Here is a 14,525-nt window from a genome sequence, read left to right on the forward strand (position 1 = left end):
TTTTTATCCCTTACTTAGCACTGGTGAAGAAATAGCAGGTAATGATGTTAAAGAATAATTTAGATCCGGAGTAACAGTACAAGGTGAAAAGATAAAGATTCTACGATTTGTTAATGTAATTTTAGCAGAAAGTAAAAAAGTTTAGAAGAAACAATGAACGGCATGGATAAAGTACTACGCAAGAACTACGCATGAAAATAAACAAGTACAAATCGAAAGTAATGAATTGTAGTAGAAATAACGAAGATGGACCACTGAATTTAAAAATAGGAAGAGAAAAGATTACGGAGGTAGAAGAATTTTGTTATTTGGGACGTAGAATTACAAAAGATGGACGAAGCAGGAACGATATAAAATGCCGAATAGCACAGGCGAAACGAGCTTTCAGTCAGAAATATAATTTTTTTACATCAAAAATTAATTTAAACGTCAGGAAAAAATTTGTGAAAGTATATGTTTGGAGCATAACTTAATATGGAAGTGAAACTTGGACGATCGGAGTACCCGAGAAGAAAAGATTAGAAGCTTTTGAAATGCGGTGCTACAGGAGAATGTTAAAAATCAGATAGGTGGATAGAGTGACAAATGAACAAATGAAGAAGTGTTGCGGCAAATCGATGAAGAAAGAAGCATTTGGAAAAATATAGTTAAAAGAAGAGGCAGATTTATAGGCCTCATATTAAGGCATCCTGGAATAGTGGAGGATATCCTTTAATATTGGAAAGACAGGTAGAAGGACATGTATGACCGTGTGGCCTAATGGATAAGGCGTCGGACTTCGGATCCGAAGATTGCAGGTTCGAGTCCTGTCACGGTCGGTTTTTTTTTTTTTTTTTTTTTTTCTATGAATCATGAGACCTTGCCGTTGGTGAGGGGGCTTGAGTGCTCAGGGATACAGAGTAGCTGGACCGAAGGTGCAACCATATCGGAGAGGTATCTGTTGAGAGCCAGACTAAGGAATGATTCCTGAGAGGGCAGCAGCTCTTTCAGTAGTTGTTAGGGGCGTGAGTCAGGACGACTTAAACGGCCGTATCAACATCACTCAGTCCTCTGAGTACTGCGCAGCTGAAAGCAATGGAAAACTACAGCTGCTTTTTTTCCAAGAAAATGTGGCTCTCTGCATTTTCACATAGCAATAATGGAGGCGCTTTCCTTGGTAAAATATTCCGGAGGTAAAATAGTCCCCCGTTCGGATCTCCGGGTGGGGACTACTAAGGAAGGGGTCACCAGAAAATTAAAAAATAACATTCTACGAGTCGGAGCGTGGAATGTTAGAAGCTTAAAAAAGGTTGGTAGGCTAGAACATTTAAAAAAGGAAATGGGTAGGACAAATGTGGATATAGTAGGAATTAGTGAGGTTCGGTGGGAAGAGGAAGGCGACTTTTGGTCAGGTGATTTTAGAGTAATTAACTCAGCGTCAAATAATGGGCAGGCAGGAGTAGGTTTCGTGATGAACAAGAAGATAGGGAGGAGAGTGGAGTATTTCAAAACGCATAGCGATAGAATCATTGTAATAAGGATAAAATCAAAACCTAAACCGACAACAATTGTTAACGTCTATATGCCTACAAGCGCCCATGATGATGATGAGGTAGAGTGTGTATACGAAGAGATTGATGAAGCAATTAAACACGTAAAAGGAGATGAAAATTTAATAATAGTTGGAGATTGGAATGCAAGCATTGGAGAAGGCAAGGAAGGAAATATAGTGGGTGAATACGGGCTGGGCAAAAGGAATGAAAGAGGGAACCGACTTATACAGTTTTGCACGAAGTATAATTTAGTAATTGCCAACACCCGATTTAAAAATCATAATAGAAGAATATACACTTGGAAAAAGCCAGGCGATACTGGAAGGTATCAGATAGATTATATCATGGTTAAGCAAAGATTTAGAAATCAACTCGTTGACTGCAAAACTTACCCTGGAGCAGACATTGATAGCGACCATAATTTGGTGATAATGAAATGTAGATTGGGGTTTAAAAACCTGAAGAAAAGGTGTCAGATGAATCGGTGGAATTTAGAGAAGCTTGAGGAAGAGGAGGTAAAGAAGATTTTTGAGGAGGACATCGCAAGAGGTCTGAGTAAAAAAGATAAGGTAGAAAATGTAGAAGAAGAATGGGAGAATGTTAAAAAGGAAATTCTTAAATCAGCAGAAGCAAACTTAGGCGGAATAAAGAGAACCGGTAGAAAACCTTGGGTTTCAGACGATATATTGCAGCTGATGGATGAACGTAGAAAATATAAGAATGCTAGTGATGAAGAAAGTAAAAGGAACTATCGGCAATTAAGAAATGCTATAAACAGGAGAGTGGAAGAAGTGTTAGGAGAAGACCAATTTGGTTTCAGGAAAAGTATAGGGACAAGGGAAGCAATTTTAGGCCTCAGATTAATAGTAGAAAAAAAAGAATAGTAGAAAAGATTAAAGAAAAACAAACCAACATACTTGGCGTATATAGACCTAGAAAAGGCTTTCGATAACGTAGACTGGAATAAAATGTTCAGCATTTTAAAAAAATTAGGGTTCAAATACAGAGATAGAAGAACAATAGCTAACATGTACAGGAACCAAACAGCAACAATAACAATTGAAGAACATAAGAAAGAAGCCCTAATAAGAAAGGGAGTCCGACAAGGATGTTCCCTATCGCCGTTACTTTTTAATCTTTACATGGAACTAGCAATTAATGATGTTAAAGAACAATTTAGATTCGGAGTAACAGTACAAGGTGAAAAGATAAAGATGCTACGATTTGCTGATGATATAGTAATTCTAGCCGAGAGTAAAAAGGACCACTGAATGTGAAAATAGGAGGAGAAAAGATTATGGAGGTAGAAGAATTTTGTTATTTGGGAAGTAGAATTACTAAAGATGGACGAAGCAGGAGCGATATAAAATGCCGAATAGCACAAGCTAAACGAGCCTTCAGTAAGAAATATAATTTGTTTACATCTAAAATTAATTTAAATGTCAGGAAAAGATTTTTGAAAGTGTATGTTTGGAGTGTCGCTTTAAATGGTAGTGAAACTTGGACAATCGGAGTATCTGAGAAGAAAAGATTAGAAGCTTTTGAAATGTGGTGCTATAGGAGAATGTTAAAAATCAGATGGGTGGATAAAGTGACAAACGAAGAGGTATTGCGGCAAATAGATGAAGAAAGTAGCATTTGGAAAAATATAGTTAAAAGAAGAGACAGACTTATAGGCCACATACTAAGGCATCCTGGAATAGTCGCTTTAATATTGGAAGGACAGGTAGAAGGGAAAAATTGTGTAGGCAGGCCACGTTTGGAGTATGTAAAACAAATTGTTGGGGATGTAGGATGTAGAGGGTATACCGAAATGAAACGACTAGCACTAGATAGGGAATCTTGGAGAACTGCATCAAACCAGTCAAATGACTGAAGACAAAAAAAAAAAAGGTAGAAGGAAAAAATTTTGCAGGCAGGCAACGTTTGGAATATGTAAAACAAATTGTTAGGGATGTAGGATGTAGGGGTATACCGAAATGAAACGACTAGCACTAGATAGGGAATCTTGGAGAACTGCATCAAACCAGTCAAATGACTGAAGACAAAAAAAAAACCACCGGTGAAATCTATCTCCGCCTTCTGGCGTACCGCAAGGGATTTTTTTTATAAATAAAACAAAATTATTTTGAGATAAATATAGTATAGAAAATTTTACAATAATTAATGATATCACCAACAAATCTCAATTATTAAACAATGACGCTTCAAATGACACGAAAAAGATAACATAGATGAAACAGAGCCAGTAAATAAAAAAAAAAGTTTTTCTTTTTTGCTATGTTAAAATAAAAAAAATAATATAAAAATTAAGAGAATTAAACAGATTAAAAACTGTACATAAAAAATAAATAAAAATGTCATTTAGGCGGATAATAGTAAAGGGAAACAGATACCTTGGTTACACAACATATTTATTCAAACGCATGGGTTAGTGTTGTTGATATTTCTCATGTCACTTCGCCGGTCCAGTAATTCACCCCGATCCTATACGTCAACTTACCTTTATAAACATTCATGAGTAATAACGTAGATTAAGATGTGAATAGATGTTTCACCCTGTTAGAAATTAGTGTGCCACACTCAGTACGTGTTGGGTACACAGTATCTGATGCTAACAGTTTGGCGCGAAACGTAGAGAATTATTTTCTGTTACCGAACGAACACCCACACACTATGCATTACGACCGATTAACTATGAAACTGGCCAATCTAGAAGTCATAGGCATTTACAGTCATTTGTTCGTAACGAAAAACACGGCTTTTCCAACCCACGCGATTGATTTTTATCTCACAATTTACAGCAGTATTAAAATTTCAAAGGTACTGATATTTTGATTGCTTAATAATAAAATAATTACGCTTTACAAAACTAAATAAACCTTTAAAACTGAAAACAGTATTCATTCCCATACTAACCCAGGGTGTTGTTGATAAGATGATTATTAAGAAAATGTTAGCGTGAATGTCGCCAGTTAAATAGTTAAAAATAACTCGTAATTTATTTGTTATATTAAGTGTTATCGATTTCATTTTGTGATTGTACTCTATACATTTTTCGTAACTTTCGTTGTACGGATAAATTAGTTCAATTGAACTAATCGTAATTAGATTTGATTCTTTTTTTTTTTTCATCTTTTTTAGAAGAAAAAGAATTTTGATAGAGCAATATTTTTATATCCTTTCTTATATTTGATTCTCGCTGTAGATTCTTGAGGATATTATTTGTTATTAATTTATAATTATATATCTTAATTACTTTTCAAGTAATCTTAAAATGGGTGAAGTAGACCGTACTGCCTGAATATTGTATCTATGCATAACGGCATTTTATAGGAGCCGCGTAGCATAAAACAATATCGTTTCTTTCTCATTAGAAAAAATTAATCAATTTAATATCCACTTCAATTCATTTTATTCAATAATATTTTTGTTTTTAATAAAAGGAGCAATTATTTTAAATAAAATTTGCAGAAATCATAATGATCTCTTTAATTAGATAAAATTTATTTTGTTTATTTTATTGATAATCTATTATAATCATAGATCAAAGATTAATAAATGTTTATAATAATTGATAACATTAAGCGTTAAAAGATAAGAAAACTTGAAATTCTGGTAGAATAACATACTCTCCACGTCTACTCTTAGAAGAAAATTAGGTCAAATAATTTGTTTCTGTTTTGGTAGCTGGGTTAAATCAATTTATTACTTCATAAAAATAGTAATAAAATTTAAAAAAATAATATTATAATATTAAAAAAAAGTAAGTAATACATATTTTTATTTTCAAAAGTGTTATTAAAAAGTATACATTTAAAAAAAGATTAAAGTTTAAATAGTATTTTATTTTTAAAAATAGCAATTAATTCTTAAATCCGTTAAATCATTAAAAATGACTAAAAACTTCATGTTTTTATTAACCCTTAAGCTTAATAAAATAATACTATTATTTTTTTTGCCAAGAACCGGCATTTTAATTAAGAAGAAATTTCACTTTTTTGGTTAACAATATTTAATATTTTTATTGTAATATGAAGAATAATTTAAGAGGTTAAATATGGAATACTATATAAGTCAAATGATCGCCATGGCTCCGTCGGCAAGTGTAAGTAACTCTTATAGTAAAATTTTCAAGTACATATTCACAAGTTTGTAATTCAGTTTCTTCAATACAGCGACGAATTTCGTTCTTAAATTCTGGAACTGTATGTGGGCTATTGACAAATAAGTTACTCTTCAAATAACCCCACACAAAGTATCGCATCATGTTAAATCGAACGACCTGCTGACCAGTTCTGATCTCCAGAACGAGAGATTAAACTACTTGGAAATTCTGTCTGCAACTATTGAATGGTTTCAGATATTGTATAGAGGTCGCAGCATCCTGTTGAAAACTATATAATCCACGTCCATATCTTCTAATTCTGTCAAAAAAAATTTTCGAGCATCACACGATAACGAATAGCGTTCACCGTATTAGTAATACCCACTCAAGAAATAAGGGCCTAATCACCAAAACAGAACTCTATAGAACCTTTTGGAAATTTCTAGAAACGAATAGATTTCTGCAGAACCTTCTAGAAGGTTATAAAAACGGATAGAACTCGACGTCGGTGGAACGCCTTCTGGAAATCTTTAGAAATCATTATGTCCGGGGTCTTGGACTCATGATGTTCGAGAAAATTCCAGCACGCACTCAAATCTTACATAGTCGTACTTAAGGGAAGCTAACCGAGCAAGTCTTCCAGTTTATTATCTTTCAGAGAATGTGACAGCTTCATTTCGCTCTTTTAGTTGATTTTATACGTTTTTCCTACTTTATTCGACAGTGATAATGTGCATTTTGGATTCAAGTTGATTCATAATTTTAAATTCTAAATTTGTTTTTTCCTTATGTTTATAAAAATAAGTTATAACTTAGCTTATAACTTTATAATGTGTATACTGAAGTTATACTTTAAAAAACCTATAAATAAAATTAATTTGATTTTACACTATAGATAGGTTTGATTCATTTTCCTTTCTAATAGAAGACACTGGGATAAATAAATACGCCAGCAACGCCGGGTAACCAGCAAGTAAACTATAAAATATCTAACTGATCCAAAAACACCCTCTTTAACAAAGTTGAATATATTTTCAGCAAATGATAAAAAAATTAACTGCATATAATAGCAACTTTTTAATTCAATAATTTTACATTTTACAACAAAAAGTTAACTTATTTACCCCTTCAAGTCTAGTTTCCCAGCTAGCTTTATCTGGAAGAATTCATAAAATTAATTATACAGTTTTTTATTTTAAGCGAATTAAAAACAATAATCACAGTAATTGGTATATAAATATATCAATCACATTTATTAATATGTAATTTAAACACAACAAAAGGAAAATAAATATATACGTACACAAAAGAAGATGAAGTTCTTGTACGAATAAATCCGTTTGAAGAGATGTAATAACTAACTTTTATTACATTCTTAATTCTTAAATGTCATGTAAGTTCTAAATACTAATATTATTTAGAGGGGAAGGAGAAAAGAATATATAAATCAATACGGTACTATTATTAAACAAAGAAAAAAACAAATGATAATAACAATAGAATTACTAATAAATAACAAAATTAAATCTGTTTTTAATCTTTTTTTAAATCCGTTTCTAATAGATATATTAAAAAAAAATCATATAAAAACAAATGGTCATTATCATTAAAAATGATAAAAGTCGAACATAAATTAATAAGAATTTAAGGGTCATAACTAATAACAATTGATATATATATATATATAACTACTTACACCAAATTTACTATACATTAGTAAATCAAATAGTATTTTTTACTTTTGAAATCTTCCCATCACATATTAACATTTTCCATCATCTCTGCTGTTGTTTTTCATTCATTTCCCCAGAAACTTACTCACGTCACCCACTTACGGCTGATCCTACTAATTACACAAAATTCCTTATATAAATCTTAAAACCGTTATCCTCTTTTCATTTTATTCGACGAAAGCCAAAACGCCCTTTAGCGTTTGTGGTCAAATGACCATATATTTTCTCTTATTTCAGTCTTTTTGAACAGCTACCAAAGAAGTAACGATCACTATTAAAAGGAACTGAAAAAACGGTGATTACATAACTACCCCATCTAGATGAATTTTTTTTAAGCCATTTGTCTTAAAACAAATGTACCGACCGCTTAACTTTTTTTTCTTTAAAAAGAAAATATTTTTCTTCAATATCATAAATTCTACTACTATTTCAATTTAAATTGTAAATGTAATCTAATATTTCAAATAGGCTATTTTTTTCGTATTTTCTATTAATAAAAATTATTTTATTATGCTAAATGAATATCCTTTTATTAAATAAAAAAATAAAATAAACCCTTAATTATTAAATTTAATTTAGCGGTTATGAAGTTAGTCGTGTAAAAACGGGCTTAAACACTTATTAATATTTAAATTTAAATCTATTTTATTTAATAATTTATTTCCTACTTCAAAAAAAATCTTAACTGAATAAAATTCATTTAAGCGTGTTTTTTCTTTACCTGAAATACTAGACAATTCTTTATTTACTAAATTTAATATAGTGTGTAATTTGTGAGTGACTGATTTTGTTATCTGGAAACAGATAACGTCATTTTGAATATATATATATACTCGTATGTTCAGTAACGTAATTATGAAATAGGACGGAAATTCTGACTATGTCGATTAAAACTTAATATCATAGAATACATTTTCAGTGTTTCAAGATAATTATTAAAAGATAGATTTAAACCAGTATTTATATTAGCAACTACATATATCGTTGTTATTTACAGCATACTGAATACATTACAATATCGCTAACTACAGAACATACTTAATATACTCATATACATACTCATATTTTTACAGTTTCGAATGTGATGTAACTTATCTTGACGAATGGTTAAAATCATATTTTACTTTCTCCTGAACGAATAAATTTAACAAGATTTCTTAGTATTCTATTAATTATTCAATATTTTGAACTTAGATATGCAAATATTACCGTAGTACTCCGACGTACTTCCACTGTATAGATTGTTGAAATTAATCCGTTTTTTCAAAGTGCCATCGTGTTTAAATCTGTTGTGGTTAAAACAATGTGCTGCCACTAAGAATTTACTTCCCCGGTTAATATAGCTAGAACAGAATATATTAAAAGGGGAAAGTATGAACACGTCACGCGAGTATTCGGTTTTTTCCAAATTTTTACGTTTTAGGATCCAACTAGTTTTTTGTAGACCAAAAAACATACGCAAATGTATGTACGTATTTATGACGCAATACTTTTGGCCTTATATTTCAGGATTGACGAAACTAATTTTCTTAAAATATTTCTATATTTGGGGCATTTATAATATAATTTTTCCAAAATCCTTTAAGATGTGGGGAAATATCACAAAAAAACCGATTTTGATTTTCTTCATAAGTACTTAGGGAAAAATTTATTGAAGCAAATTTGTGACCTGCAATGAAAAAAAAAAATATATGTATATATACATAAATAATAAACATTTTCTTTTTTTTAAAAAAACCCAATCTCTTACAATTCAAATATATGCTTTTTTTGTTCTTTTTCTGTATCTCCTTTACGTTTAAATATTTTTTTAATTTGGTTTGTAATTTTATAGTTCATATATAGAATTATCAAGAAATGTCTACAACTTTTTAAAATTACAGATCCCGGAACTATAATGGCGAACAGTTTATTTGAAAAATTCCTTTTTATTATTTTAGGCCTTTATTAATTAGGGTGTTAGATTAAGAAAAAACTTTACGAAAGCAAATTTGTAAAGTTTAATTTATATATAAAAATTTTTAGAAAAAAACTTTCTTGAAATATATTTCCTACGTTAAAAAAAAAAAATTAAATATATATATATATATATATTTTTTATTTTGTTTTTTACCTCTAATTTTTTATAATTTTTATTATTAAAAAACTTTTTTTATATTTATTTTTATCATTTAAAGATCTATTAAAATTAAAGTAGGTTTGGCACCTACGTTATACCAGGTGATTCAAAAAGAACACAACTTTAAAAGTGTATAAAAATTTATCGACATAAATTAAAAATTCAATTGAGGTCTCATTTCATAGAAAAATACTCGATTTTGTCACCCAACATTTACTTTGGTTCGATATGGCTTCAATTTTTAATGCGACATACATCCCACCTGCGGCGTTAATTCGAAGTCTCAGTTCAATAACATCAGCAGGCAAAGGCGGCATATAAACCCATTCGTTAATGAAACCCCAGAAGAAAAAAATGTAGCGAGGTCAAATCTGGGAAGCAAGGCGGCCATGCAATTGGATCTTCACGACCGATCCACCGATCTGGGAATCGAGTATCAAGAAAATCATGGACTTCTAGACGGTAGTGAGGTGGTGCACCGTCTTGCTGATAGTAGAGGCGTCCATGTTGGTCATCATTATCTAACTGAGAAGTTAAACAATTTTGAAGCACGTCCCGTTGTCCGCAATTCTATCCATCATTTCCACACAAAACTGCAGCCGAGCAACTTTGTTGTCATCTGTCATGTGTTGAACCACGGCTAATTTGTATGGTTTCAAGTGGAATCGTTTAGGTAATACACGCCATCGTTATTTGTGGAATGCCAGTCTCACGTGACGCACGTCGAGTTGATTTCTTCGGACTACGTTCAAAGCTTTTTCTATGTTGTTCAACAGCAGCTTCAGAGACGCGTGGGGTTCCTGATTTTGTACGTTTAACAGAACAACCTGTCTCAACGATAGTTTGGTGCCAAGTGTAAATTGTATGCCTACTAGGAGGCTCCCTATCGTACTCCCTACGAAAATTACGTTGAACTGCAGCTGCTGACAGCGCATCGTGAAACCAAAATACATAGCGAGCACATTCCATACAGGTAAATGAATCCATTTTTAACAACAACGGTGGCTAAATTCGGTGCTACTGAATTACATGAGTCAAAGCTTGATGTGTGTTGATGTGAAATGAAATCTTACCCGAATCTGTAAGTTATATAAATAAAATTTTATATACTTTTAAAGTTGTGAAGTCTTTTTTGAATCAAAAATTAGAATTCGGATTCAAAATTAGAAGCAATTTTTTTATTACTTTTATCAAGTTATACTTGACAGGCGTAGCCGGGAAAGCCATGCAGTACTTTGCCAGCTTTTTTTTAATGCATAAACATTTATTCATAATTTTGTTTAGGTTAGTACATATATAAATAGACTTGTATTATTAAGGTGTTGCTTTTAAATGTGTCTGTTCACTTTTAAATAAAGATCATACATGTATAACAATTTGACGAGGCATAAACTCTTCACTGAACCGTAACATATCACCACGTTTCAGTATAATTATAGAGAAGAGGACGGTTGTGTTTTTTTTAAACATACCATGATGTCTATATTTGGATTGAGTTAAAAACTGACTCTATACTTTTGACTTTCTCGTATAAGATAATATAATGTTCTTATAGGAGGTTGGACAGAAAATGAAATAATATGATAGCAATAAGATATATAGGGCGGTAGAATTGATAGATGAGGAGGGTTATATGGGAGGGGGGAACAGAGAGGGAAGTGCCTAAATAGGAATATCATTACCAATAAATCATGACAACCAATAAATCTTTTAAAACACTGGTACGTGTTTGGTGTATTACAGCGGTAGAGTTCGGGTGTTCTACGCTATTATTATTTATTATTAGAGCATGATCCCCGCTCCACATTCTACATTTCCTCTTCAATTTCTCCTTCTTATTCATCCTCTTTACATTTTCATTTTTATAACAATCGTGTCTGTTCTTCGTCATATACTATTCTTAATATACTTACCTTTTTTCTTCTCCTATCTACCACAGTCATCATCAATTTACATGACAGTAACGATATACTAAAGTAGGTATATGATATGAGGCTACAATTGAAGGGCTTATAAGGATATATTTATGTATACTAGTCTCATATAATTATTTATAACCGATCAAAATTCCTAATATATATGTGTTTGTGTGTGCGTGTTTACATAAACATATAGTAACCGTTTACGGAAATTGAACAGGAAATAACAGTATTAAACGTCATCGAAACAAAACGGATAACATGATATATTATCATACAATATTACAATACATTTCTGTTAATACTGATTTACATTATTATCTTATATTGAAACTATATGATTGTTGTAAAAATTAAAAATCTACATTTATTTTTATCTGTTACACTTTTAAAACGAGGAAAATCGTCTATCTTATTTTGTGAAATTTAATCTATGCATGCTTTCATTTTTTATACTATACAATTTATCATATATGCAGTATAAATTTACCTGATAGAAAAATGTAATTACGGATTTTTCGATTACATCTTATATATATATATCCAGTGGCTTCTATGAGTCTGTGACTTTCACGCAAGAATTACTCTACTCAACCGATTGAGCTGAAATTTAGAAGATAGTTTTTATACCTTGGAAAAACGTAGGAGGACTATTGCCGTTACGAAATGTTTCATTGTTTCAAGATGGTGGCCGTTTTAATGGCTTACGGTAACAATCGGATTATGTATCTTATCAACTTTACAGTAGACAAATAGTTGATCAAATCAAATATGAAGACCTTTTTCAATATTTGAAATTAAACTTTCTACAAAAAGGTCTCTTAAAGGTCATTTTCGATATCTCTTTGGCTTATCGAGAAAAATACCTTTAAAAGTGCAAAGATGCACAGCGCGACGGTTCAATCAAAACAGCTACTGACACTGTTTACTGTGATGCATGTATATTCGTAGGTTTCTTATCTAGATGAATTAATTCGACGCTAAAATGTAGAATTGCGAAAAAAAACCGATGTTTGATTTTTAACATGATCACTATACTTTCTCCTTTATTATAGCTAATCTAATTCGGCGGGAAAGTAAAATCGATAATCTAAAAATTTAACTTTTTTTTAACAAACCCTGATCTAACAGAGAAGGATGAAATTTCTTTTGATTTCTCATTTTTAATACTTTTACGAGAACTGTTCTTAAAAAAAAAAAAATTACAATAAATAAAACAATTTCTGCTAGTATAGGAAAATATTTCAAACCCAAGTCCACTGTCCTTCGGTTACTTCATAAAATGATGAATAATAGTTTTATCACAAATTAATTTCTATAAACTAATACCGATAAACGAAAATAGGATCTAAAAAAATTACAATGAAATTATAAACTGTACGGTAAAAGTCTCGCAGATATCATTTCTTCCGCTCAAAAAACAAAAATTTCTGTAATATAAATAAAACTGTTTTTAACAAAATAATATTGATATCAAAAAAGGTAAGACACTACATTTCTATTATGAAAATTTGTTATTAATTTAGAATTTTGTTTAAAAAAAATACATGTTAAATATATGCAATAGATATACAATAATAGATAATAAACAATATTTAAGCGTTTCATATAATAAGCAAAAAGTAGAAAACTTTGTCACAAAATTTGGTCCAATTTCATTTATTAAACAACGAAATCGTTGTGGTTACATACCGGGCCGGTATGTAAAAGTAGAAAATTCAAAAAGAACGGATTTTGGACTTTTTCTTAACTGCAGTAATAAGCTCTCATTGACAGCTTTTTAACGATAAGTGGTACTTATTTCCATTGATTCCAGAGTTATAGCCAAATAAAATTTTAATTAATGAAATATTTAGATCTAGAGGAAGGCACATCGGTTCGAATGAGACTTAATCTCCTTTTTCTTAGCTTTTTTTTAAATTTAAATATATTGGTTTATTTATAATTAATTATCAACCTCTGATTATAAAAAAATTACGATAAATAAAAATTCAACAATATCAATAAAAAAAAAAACTAAAAAAATATCAGAAGTTATTAATGAAATAAAATTTTATGTACTTTTCATTAAAAAAAAAAAGTGTTTATGTAATTTAATAGGCGTAAAAGGAAGTCACGTAAAAGGAAAATCAGATTTTTATATTTTATTAGTAGCTATAATCTCTTGTAAACTAATACTTTTATTTTTTTAATGAAGCGATGAAAATTAAAAACAAAAGCTTCATTTTAAGAACTTTCATTTGCATATTAGCATATTAGCATTTATTATTAAAACAAGCTGTAGTATATATTTTTTTAAATTTTATTATTTCAAGTACATTATCAAGTTTTTGAACACTACCTAGTACTATAAATACTACTACCTAGCGGCAAGATTCGTAAACCCACCTTTTTGAGAAAAAAGTGACATATTCGAGTCCCGCGGTTCATCAGATGGAAGAAAAAAATATTGTCTACCAAAATTCGAGGTATTTTTGAAAGTATTCTTTATTGTAAATCTAACTGAACTGAAATATAGTGTTTCCATGCTTATTTTTTAATTTTTTCCCCACTTCATTTCACTTTTAGGTTACGTCATGTTTAGAACTGTAAACATAATCCACTGACTTCACCGTGCCGTCCAGTTCTACGGACTCTTACCAGCAAAGTTCTAACGAACTTTTGATAAGAATAAAAAAAAATCATGTTTTTGAAAGGTAAAAGTACAAATAAACCGGCAAAAACCCTACCGCAGTAGTGTCAGAAAGTGAATTTCAAGGTTTTAGTTAACCTTGAAAACGTACCCAAAACCCAATCTTTTGCCTCTAAACCCGGTTCCTGTAAACTGATTTGTTTGAAAATCAACAGGGCTATATTCCCAATAGGTTTACATCACCCCGCCAATTTTCGTCAAAATCGGTTAAGATTAGCGTCCAGTAAAGTGGACGAAAAGATCTTATAATACATACATACATACATATGTATATAAAAATTGCAAAATCGTGTTCAGGAGACTCCAAAACTAAAGAAAGGTTGGTCCCATTTCCCCCGAAACACCCCTTAGAAAATCTGATCGGACGTAGTAGCGATTTCTGCAGATTCTTTGGAAATCCGCTAAAAAAATAATATTTATTG

The 14,525-nt window shown here is 30.8% G+C and overlaps 1 protein-coding gene and 1 non-coding gene across 8 annotated transcripts in view; one reads left to right on the forward strand and one right to left on the reverse strand.

Annotated features, from left to right (window-relative positions):
• Window positions 1-14,525, reverse strand: part of LOC142323826 (protein-tyrosine sulfotransferase-like) — a 1,177,394-nt gene that overhangs the window by 168,200 nt on the left and 994,669 nt on the right. The gene's annotated exons all lie outside the window — the stretch shown is intronic.
• Window positions 746-818, forward strand: TRNAR-UCG (transfer RNA arginine (anticodon UCG)). Its single transcript has one exon. It is a non-coding gene; the product is annotated as a tRNA-Arg (tRNA).

This window comes from Lycorma delicatula, chromosome 4, assembly GCF_047948215.1.
Source record: "Lycorma delicatula isolate Av1 chromosome 4, ASM4794821v1, whole genome shotgun sequence".
NCBI classification, from domain to species: domain Eukaryota; kingdom Metazoa; phylum Arthropoda; class Insecta; order Hemiptera; family Fulgoridae; genus Lycorma; species Lycorma delicatula.